This window comes from Arachis hypogaea, chromosome 5, assembly GCF_003086295.3.
Source record: "Arachis hypogaea cultivar Tifrunner chromosome 5, arahy.Tifrunner.gnm2.J5K5, whole genome shotgun sequence".
NCBI classification, from domain to species: domain Eukaryota; kingdom Viridiplantae; phylum Streptophyta; class Magnoliopsida; order Fabales; family Fabaceae; genus Arachis; species Arachis hypogaea.
In genome coordinates this window covers 13,303,283-13,313,642 of record NC_092040.1, presented here as the reverse complement: position 1 = coordinate 13,313,642, position 10,360 = coordinate 13,303,283, and the positions used below count along the sequence as shown (strand labels likewise).

Sequence of the window (10,360 nt, the reverse complement as noted above, 5' to 3'; positions counted from 1 at the left end):
CTATGAAGATCGAGGAACGTGACTTAGCAAGTTGGATAATTTAACTCGATGATTTTACAGAATAGTGTTGTAGTATTAATTTAGGTGGTATAAGAATAGAGATTAGAGAGCGAGGGTCGAGGGGAGTGAAAAGGATTAATTAGTTTATTAATGATTAAGGAGAGGAATGAGTAAAATACTAATAAAGTGGTGGTAGTAGTGCTCGTAAAAGAGAAAATAGAGAAGAGAAGAGAAGGGAACAATAAAGCAACGATTACGGAGTGTAGAATTGAATTTAACAGTTAAGAGTTAATACTCAACATTGTCTCTAAAGTTGGATCCTGAACTTGCATTGTGTTTCAAAGTAGTCTTGCCTCAAATTTGTCTTTGAACTTAACAATGACCTTCTTTAAAGTGTTTTCCGACAACAAGTTGATGATGTGTTCAACGGAGGCCACGCTGGAGGTCTAAAACGTCGTCGTTTTGATAGTGGATCCCAAAAACAATTGAAATGACGTGAGAGAGGTATAATACGTTTCTTTAACTATTGCTGTGTCTCTAACGAAGTCTTTTCCTTTTCTTCTTCTTCCTAGTTTCTTCCATGGCGTGACTTTGAGAAACTTTTCTAACCTTGTCTTTAATACTAAGCAACATTTGTAGAATCATGTCATCTTTGTCGCATATGGAGTGGTCCGTGAAGAATCATTCCCATTGGTACAGGTAACTATAATTGGGGGGGAGAAACACAATTTCTTACTCTGTTTTCTTGATTTTGGGGTTTTTTTTTCATTTTTTTCTCCTTTGTCTAGTTGATATAAAGTTCTTTTTTTCTCTTAATTGCATTTGTGAAATATGTGTTAGGGTTTGGTTTGTATGCATTTGCTTGAAATACTTCTCTGTATTTTTCCGGTGTGATGGAGTGGTTTTTTCTTGTTTAAATGTGAGGAAAAAAGAATCTATTTTTCTTGTTTGAATGTGACAAAAAAAGAATCTAGTTTTAGTTGATGATGTGTTACATTGATTACATTATTTTTTTGTTTTTTGGTTTTGAAAAGTATGATGTTCATCATTCACACAATGTTGTATGCAGATGGCTTTGATTACTATTGTATATCATCATGACCATGGAGTGACCTTCATGAGGAGTGTAGATGGTGTTGTATCATACTCCAGGGATCATGCTTCAGAGATGCCCGGGCTCGATCCAGATATATTGGATGTGTTCTTCATCAGATACTGCTACTGGTGCACGAAATTGTGATCATCAATGGCGCCATCAACATGGTACGCACCATTGTAATCTCAACTCTTTATCACAACTTCGCACAACTAACCAGCAAGTGCACTGGGTTGTCCAAGTAATAAACCTTACGCGAGTAAGGGTCGATCCCACAGAGATTGTTGGTATGAAGCAAGCTATGGTCACCTTGTAAATCTTAGTCAGGCAAACTCAAATGGTTATGAATGATGAATAAAACATAAAGATAAAGATAGAGATACTTATGCAATTCATTGGTGGGAATTTCAGATAAGCGTATGAAGATGCTTTGTCCCTTCCGTCTCTCTGCTTTCCTACTGTCTTCATCCAATCCTTCTTACTCCTTTCCATGGCAAGCTGTATGCAAGGGTTTCACCGTTGTCAGTGGCTACCTCCCATCCTCTCAGTGAAAATGTTCAACGCACCCTGTCACGGCACGGCTATTCATCTGTCAATTCTCAATCAGGTTGGAATAGAATCCAGTGATTCTTTTGCGTCTGTCACTAACGCCCAGCCTTCAGGAGTTTGAAGCTCGTCACAGTCATTCAATCATTGAATCCTACTCAGAATACCACAGACAAGGTTTAGACCTTCCGGATTCTCTTGAATGCCACCATTAATTCTAGCTTATACCACGAAGATTCCGGTTAAATAATCCAAGAGATATCCACCCAATCTAAGGTAGAACGGAGGTGGTTGTCAGGCACACGTTCATAGGTGAGAATGATGATGAGTGTCACGGATCATCACATTCATCAAGTTGAAGAACAAGTGATATCTTGGAATAAGAACAAGCGGAATTGAATAGAAGAACAATAGTAATTGCATTAATACTCGAGGTACAGCAGAGCTCCACACCTTAATCTATGGTGTGTAGAAACTCCACCGTTGAAAATACATAAGAACAAGGTCTAGGCAGGCCGTGAGGCCAGCCTCCCAATGATCTAAGATAGCATAAGAACAAAGGTAGCTACCAAGATGAAAATACAATAGCAAAAGGTCTTATTTATAAAGAACTAGTAGCCTAAGGTTTACAAAGACGAGTAAATGACATAAAAATCCACTTCCGGGCCCACTTGGTGTGTGCTTGGGCTGAGCATTGAAGCATTTTTCGTGTAGAGACTCTTCTTGGAGTTAAACGCCAGCTTTTATGCCAGTTTGGGCGTTTAACTCCCATTCTTGTGCCAGTTCCGGCGTTTAACGCTGGAAATTCTAATGGTGACTTTGAACGCCGGTTTGGGCCATCAAATCTTGGGCAAAGTATGGACTATCATATATTTCTAGAAAGCCCAGGATGTCTACTTTCTAACGCCGTTGAGAGCGCGCCAATTGGGCTTCGGTAGCTCCAGAAAATTCACTTCGAGTGCAGGGAGGTCAGAATCCAACAGCATCTGCAGTCCTTTTTAATCTCTGAATCAGATTTTTGCTCAAGTCCCTCAATTTCAGCCAGAAAATACCTGAAATCACAGAAAAACACACAAACTCATAGTAAAGTCCAGAAAAGTGAATTTTAACTAAAAACTAATAAAAATATACTAAAAACGAACTAAAACATACTAAAAATAATGTCAAAAAGCGTACAAATTATCCGCTCATCACAACACCAAACTTAAATTGTTGCTTGTCCTCAAGCAACTGAAAATCAAATAAGATAAAAAGAAGAGAATATACAATGAATTCCAAAAACATCTATGAAGATCAGTATTAATTCTTGAACATAGCTACTTATTGAGTCTTGGCCGTGGCCCAAAGCACTCTGTCTTCCAGTATTACCACCAGATACATACATGCCACAGACACATAATTGGGTGAACCTTTTCAGATTGTGACTCAGCCTTGCTAGAGTCCCCAATTAGAGGTGTCCAGGGTTCTTAAGCACACTCTTTTTGCCTTGGATCACACTTTTATTTCTTTCTTTTTCTTTCTTTTTCTCTTCTTTTTCGTTTTTTTCCTTCTTTTTTTTTGTATTCACTGCTTTTTCTTGCTTCAAGAATCATTTTTATGATTTTTCAGATCCTCAGTAACATGTCTCCTTTTTCATCATTCTTTCAAGAGCCAACATTCATGAACCACAAATTCAAAAGACATATGCACTGTTTAAGCATACATTCAGAAAACAAAAGTATTGCCACCACATCAAAATAATTAAACTGTTGTAAAATTCAAAATTCATGCAATTCTTCTCTTTTTCAATTAAGAACATTTTTCATTTAAGAGAGGTGATGGATTCATAGGACATTCATAACTTTAAGGCATAGACACTAAGACACTAATGATCACAAGACACGAACATAGCTAAACATAAGCATAATTTTCGAAAAACATAAAAATAAAGAACAAGGAAATTAAAGAATGGGTCCACCTTAGCGATGGCGGCTTGTTCTTCCTCTTGAAGATCCTATGGAGTGTTTGAGCTCCTCAATGTCTCTTCCTTGTCTTTGTTGCTCCTCTCTCATGATTCTTTGGTCTTCTCTTATTTCATGGAGGAGGATGGAATGTTCTTGGTGCTCCACCCTTAGTTGTCCCATGTTGGAACTCAATTCTCCTAGGGAGGTGTTCAGTTGCTCCCAATAGTTTTGTGGAGGAAAGTGCATCCCTTGAGGCATCTCAGGGATTTGATGATAAGAGGGGTCTCTTGTTTGCTCCATCCTCTTCTTAGTAATGGGCTTGTCCTCATCAATGGGGATGTCTCCCTCTATGTCAACTCCAACTGAATAACAGAGGTGACAAATGAGATGAGGAAAGGCTAACCTTGCCAAGGTAGAGGACTTGTCCGCCACCTTATAAAGTTCTTGGGATATCACCTCATGAACTTCTATTTCTTCTCCAATCATGATGCTATGAATCATGATGGCCCGGTCTAGAGTAACTTCGGACCGGTTGCTAGTGGGAATGATTGAGTGTTGGATAAACTCCAACCATCCCCTAGCCATAGGCTTGAGGTCATGCCTTCTCAGTTGAACCGGCTTTCCTCTTGAATCTCTCTTCCATTGGGCGCCCTCTTCACAAATGATTGTGAGGACTTGGTCCAACCTTTGATCAAAGTTGACCCTTCTAGTGTAAGGATGTTCATCTCCTTGCATCATGGGCAAGTTGAATGCCAACCTTACATTTTTCGGACTAAAATCCAAGTATTTCCCCCGAACCATAGTAAGCCAATTCTTTGGGTCCGGGTTCACACTTTGATCATGGTTCTTGGTGATCCATGCATTGGCATAGAACTCTTGAACCATTAAGATTCCGACTTGTTGAATGGGGTTGGTAAGAACTTCCCAACCTCTTCTTCGGATCTCATGTCGGATCTCCGGATATTCACTCTTTTTGAGTTTAAAAGGGACCTCGGGGATCACTTTCTTCAAGGCCACAACTTCATAGAAGTGGTCTTGATGCACCCTTGAGATGAATCTCTCCATCTCCCATGACTCGGAGGTGAAAGCTTTTGCCTTCCCTTTCCTCTTTCTAGAGGTTTCTGCGCCTTGGATGCCATAAATGGTTATGGAAAAACAAAAAGCAATGCTTTTACCACACCAAACTTAAAAAGTTTGCTCGTCCTCGAGCAAAAGAAGAAAGAAGAGAGTAGAAGAAGAAGAAATGAAGGGGATGGAGATGGCTTTGTGGTTCGGCCAAGGGGGGGAAGTAGTATTTAGGGTGTGTGAAAATGAAGGAGTGAAGATGGGTTTATATAGGGGAGGGGAGAGGGGTAGGGTTCGGTTATGGGAGGGTGGGTTTGGGTCGGAAAGTGGTTTGAATTTGAATGGTGAGGTAGGTGGGGTTTTATGAAGGATGGATGTGAGTGGTGAAGAGAAAGATGGGATTTGATAGGTGAAGGATTTTTGGGGAAGAGGTGTGGAGGTGATTGGTGAATGGTGAATGGGTGAAGAAGAGAGAGAGTGGTGGGGTAGGTGGGGATCTTGTGGGGTCCACAGATCCTGAGGTGTCAAGGAAAAGTCATCCCTGCACCAAGTGGCGAGCAAAATTGCTCCATGTGCCAATTCTGGCGTTAAACGCCGGGCTGGTGCCCATTTCTGGCATTTAACGCCAAGTTCTTGCCCTTTACTGGCGTTTAACGCCAGTCTGGTGCCCCTTTCTGGCGTTAAACGCCCAGAATGGTGCCAGACTGGGCGTTAAACGCCCATCTGCTAGCCTTACTGGTGTTTAAACGCCAGCAAGTTCTCCTCCAGGGTGTGCTGTTTTTCTTTCTGTTTTTCTTTCTGTTTTAGCTTTTTCAATTGATTTTGTGACTTCTCATGATCATCAACCTACAGAAAACATAAAATAACAAAGGAAAATAGATAAAATATAACATTGGGTTGCCTCCCAACAAGCGCTTCTTTAATGTCAGTAGCTTGACAGAGGGCTCTCATGGAGCCTCATAGATGCTCAGAGCAATGTTGGAACCTCCCAACACCAAACTTAGAGTTTGAATGTGGGGGTTCAACACCAAACTTAGAAGTTGGTTGTGGCCTCCCAACACCAAACTTAGAGTTTGACTGTGGGGGCTCTGTTTGGCTCTGTTTTGAGAGAAGCTCTTCATGCTTCCTCTCCATGGTGACAGAGGGATATCCTTGAGCTTTAAACACGAAGGATTCTTCATTCACTTGAATGATCAATTCTCCTTTATCAACATCAATCACAGCCTTTGCTGTGGCTAGGAAGGGTCTGCCAAGGATGATGGATTCATCCATGCACTTCCCAGTCTCTAGGACTATGAAATCAGCAGGGATGTAATGGTCTTCAACTTTTACCAGAACATCCTCTACAAGTCCATAAGCTTGTTTTCTTGAATTGTCTGCCATCTCTAGTGAGATTTTTGCAGCTTGCACCTCAAAGATCCCTAGCTTCTCCATTACAGAGAGAGGCATGAGGTTTACACTTGACCCTAGGTCACACAAGGCCTTCTTGAAGGTCATGGTGCCTATGGTACAAGGTATTGAAAACTTCCCAGGATCCTGTCTCTTTTGAGGTAATTTCTGCCTAGACAAGTCATCCAGTTCTTTGGTGAGCAAAGGGGGTTCATCCTCCCAAGTCTCATTTCCAAATAACTTATCATTTAGCTTCATGATTGCTCCAAGGTATTTAGCAACTTGCTCTTCAGTGACATACTCATCCTCTTCAGAGGAAGAATACTCATCAGAGCTCATGAATAGCAGAAGTAAGTCCAATGGAATCTCTATGGTCTCATTTTGAGCCTCAGATTCCCATGGTTCCTCATTAGGGAACTCATTGGAGGCCAGTGGACGTCCATTGAGGTCTTCCTCAGTGGCGTTCACTGCCTCTTCCTCCTCTCCAAATTCGGCCATGTTGATGGCTTTGCACTCTTCTTTTGGATTTTCTTTTGTATTGCTTGGAAGAGTACTAGGAGGGAGTTCAGTAATTTTCTTGCTCAGCTGACCCACTCGTGCCTCCAAATTTCTAATGGAGGTCCTTGTTTCAGTCATGAAACTTTGAGTGGTTTTGATTAGATCAGAGACCATGGTTGCTAAGTCAGAGGTGTTCTGCTTAAAACTCTCTGTCTGTTGCTGAGAAGATGATGGAAAAGGCTTGCCATTGCTAAACCTGTTTCTTCCACCATTACTATTGTTGAAACCTTGTTGAGGTCTCTGTTGATCCTTCCATGAGAGATTTGGATGATTTCTCTATGAAGGATTATAGGTGTTTCCATAGGGTTCTCCCATGTAATTCACCTCTTCCATTGAAGGGTTCTCAGGATCATAAGCTTCTTCTTCAGATGAAGCTTCCTTAGTACTACCTGGTGCATTTTGCATTCCAGACAGACTTTGAGAAATCAAATTGACTTGCTGAGTCAATATCTTGTTCTGAGCCAATATGGCATTCAGAGTATCAATCTCAAGAACTCCTTTCTTCTGATTAGTCCCATTGTTCACAGGATTCATTTCAGAAGTGTACATGAATTGGTTATTTGCAACCATTTCAATCAGCTCTTGAGCTTCTGTAGGCGTCTTCTTCAGATGAAGAGATCCTCCAGCAGAGCTATCCAAAGACATCTTGGACAGTTCAGACAGACCATCATAGAAAATACCTATGATGCTCCATTCAGAAAGCATATCAGAGGGACACTTTCTGATTAATTGTTTGTATCTTTCCCAAGCTTCATAGAGGGATTCTCCTTCCTTCTGTCTGAAGGTTTGGACTTCCACTCTAAGCTTACTCAATTTTTGAGGTGGAAAGAACTTTGCCAAGAAGGCATTGACTAGCTTTTCCTAAGAGTTCAGACTTTCTTTAGGTTGTGAGTCCAACCATATTCTAGCTCTGTCTCTTACAGTAAAAGGGAATAGCATAAGTCTGTAGACCTCAGGGTCAACCCCATTAGTCTTGACAGTGTCACAGATTTGCAAGAATTCAGCTAAAAACTGAAGAGGATCTTCCAATGGAAGTCCATGGAACTTGCAATTCTGTTGCATTAGAGAAACTAATTGAGGCTTAAGCTCAAAGTTGTTTGCTCCAATGGCAGGGATAGAGATGCTTCTCCCATAGAAGTCGGGAGTAGGTGCAGTAAAGTCACCCAGCACCTTCCTTGCATTGTTGGCATTGTTGTTGTTTTCGGCTGCCATGAGTTCGTCTTCTTTGAAGATTTCTGTTAGGTCCTCTACAGAGAGTTGTGCCTTAGCTTCTCTTAGTTTTTGCTTCAAGGTCCTTTCAGGTTCAGGGTCAGCCTCAACAAGAATGCTTTTGTCTTTGTTCCTGCTCATATGAAAGAGAAGAGAACAAGAAAATATGGAATCCTCTATGTCACAGTATAGATATTCCTTGAGGTGTCAGAGGAAAAATAGAAGGCAAAAGTAGAAAATTCGAACTTATCAAAGAAGATGGAGTTTGAATTGTGCATTAAGGAATAGTGTTAGTCCATAAATAGAAGGATGTGAGAAGAGGGAAAGAAATTTTCGAAAATTAAGTAAAAGATTTTGAAAACATTTTAAAAAACTTTAATTGATTTTCGAAAACCATGATTGAGAAAGAAGTAAAGTGATTTTTGAAAAAGATTTTGAAATTAGAAATCAAAAAGATTTGATTGAAAACTATTTTGAAAAAGATGTGGTTAAGAAGATATGATTGGTTTTAAAAAGATGTGATTGAGAAAATATGATTTGAAAAACATTTTAAAAAGATTTGATTTTTTTAAAAAAAATAACTTGGCTAACAAGAAAAGATATGATTCAAACATTAAACCTTTCTCAACAGAAAAGGCAACATACTTGAATTGTTGAATTAAATCATTAATTGATAGCAAGTATTTTTGAAAATAGAAAGAAATTGATTTTGAAAAAGATTAGATTGAAAAGATTTGATTTGAAAAAGATTTGATTTTGAAAAGATTTTGAAAACTAAAAAAAATTTGATTTGAAAACAAAATCTTCCCTCTTGTGCCATCCTGGCGTTAAACGCCCAGAATGGTGCACATTCTGGCGTTTAACGCCCAAACCACTACCCTTTTGGGCGTTAAACGCCCAGCCAGGCACCCTGGCTGGCATTTAAACGCCAGTCTGCCTTCTTCATTGGGCATTTTGAATGCCCAGCTTTTTCTGTGTAGTTCCTCTGCTGTATGTTCTGAATCTTCAATTCTCTGTATTATTGACTTGAAAAGACACAATTTAAAAATATTTTTGGATTTTTAATAATGAGGAATAATTAAAATGCAACTAAAATCAAATAACAATGCATGCAAGACACCAAACTTAGCAGTTTGTATACTACTAACACCAACAAAATGAGAATGCATATGAGAAACACAAACACTCAAGTCAAGAGAATTTAAAGATCAGAGTAATGAAATCATCAAGAACAACTTGAAGATTAATGAAGACACATGCATGAAGGCAAAAAGAACAAAAACATGCAATTGACACCAAACTTAGAATGAGACTCTAGACTCAAACAAGAAAAAAAAAAATTTTTGGATTTTTATGCCTTTGTAATTTTTTTGTGCTTTTTCGAAAATTAAGGGGAAAAGAAAATAAAGATATCAAAATTCTAAATGAGAATTCCAAGAATCATTGCAATGCTAGTCTAAGACTCCGGTCCAGGAATTAGACATGGCTTCATAGCCAGCCAAGCTTTCAAAGAAAGCTCCGGTCCAAAGCACTAGACATGGCCAATGGCCAGCCAAGCCTTAGCAGATCATTGCTCCAACAGCAAGATTGACAGAAGTCAACAAGCTCTTGGGATGATAAGTTGAAACCTCGGTCCAATAAAATTAGACATGGCTTCACAGCCAGCCAGACTTCAACAGATTATCAAGAAACTCTAGAATTCATTCTTAAGAATTCTGAAAAAAATACCCAATCTAAGCAACAAGATGAACCGTCAGTTGTCCAAACTCAACAATCCCCGGCAACGGTGCCAAAAACTTGGTGCACGAAATTGTGATCATCAATGGCGCCATCAACATGGTACAAACAATTGTAATCTCAACTCTTTATCACAACTTCGCACAACTAACCAGCAAGTGCACTGGGTCGTCCAAGTAATAAACCTTACGCGAGTAAGGGTCGATCCCACAGAGATTGTTGGTATGAAGCAAGCTATGGTCACCTTGTAAATCTTAGTCAGGCAAACTCAAATGGTTATGAATGATGAATAAAACATAAAGATAAAGATAGAGATACTTATGCAATTCATTGGTGGGAATTTCAGATAAGCGTATGAAGATGCTTTGTCCCTTCCATCTCTCTGCTTTCCTACTGTCTTCATCCAATCCTTCTTACTCCTTTCCATGGCAAGCTGTATGCAAGGGTTTCACCGTTGTCAGTGGCTACCTCCCATCCTCTCAGTGAAAATGTTCAACGCACCCTGTCACGGCACGGCTATTCATCTGTCGGTTCTCAATCAGGTTGGAATAGAATCCAGTGATTCTTTTGCGTCTGTCACTAACGCCCAGCCTTCAGGAGTTTGAAGCTCGTCACAGTCATTCAATCATTGAATCCTACTCAGAATACCACAGACAAGGTTTAGACCTTCCGGATTCTCTTGAATGCCACCATCAATTCTAGCTTATACCACGAAGATTCCGGTTAAAGAATCCAAGAGATATCCACCCAATCTAAGGTAGAACAGAGGTGGTTGTCAGGCACACGTTCATAGGTGAGAATGATGATGAGTGTCACG

At 39.9% G+C, this 10,360-nt stretch overlaps 1 non-coding gene across 1 annotated transcript; it reads left to right on the top strand.

Annotated features, from left to right (window-relative positions):
* The first annotated feature begins 7,296 nt into the window (after positions 1-7,296).
* Positions 7,297-7,404, top strand: LOC112804272 (small nucleolar RNA R71). The gene has a single exon (XR_003202887.1). It is a non-coding gene; the product is annotated as a small nucleolar RNA R71 (small nucleolar RNA).
* The last annotated feature ends 2,956 nt before the right edge of the window (positions 7,405-10,360 follow it).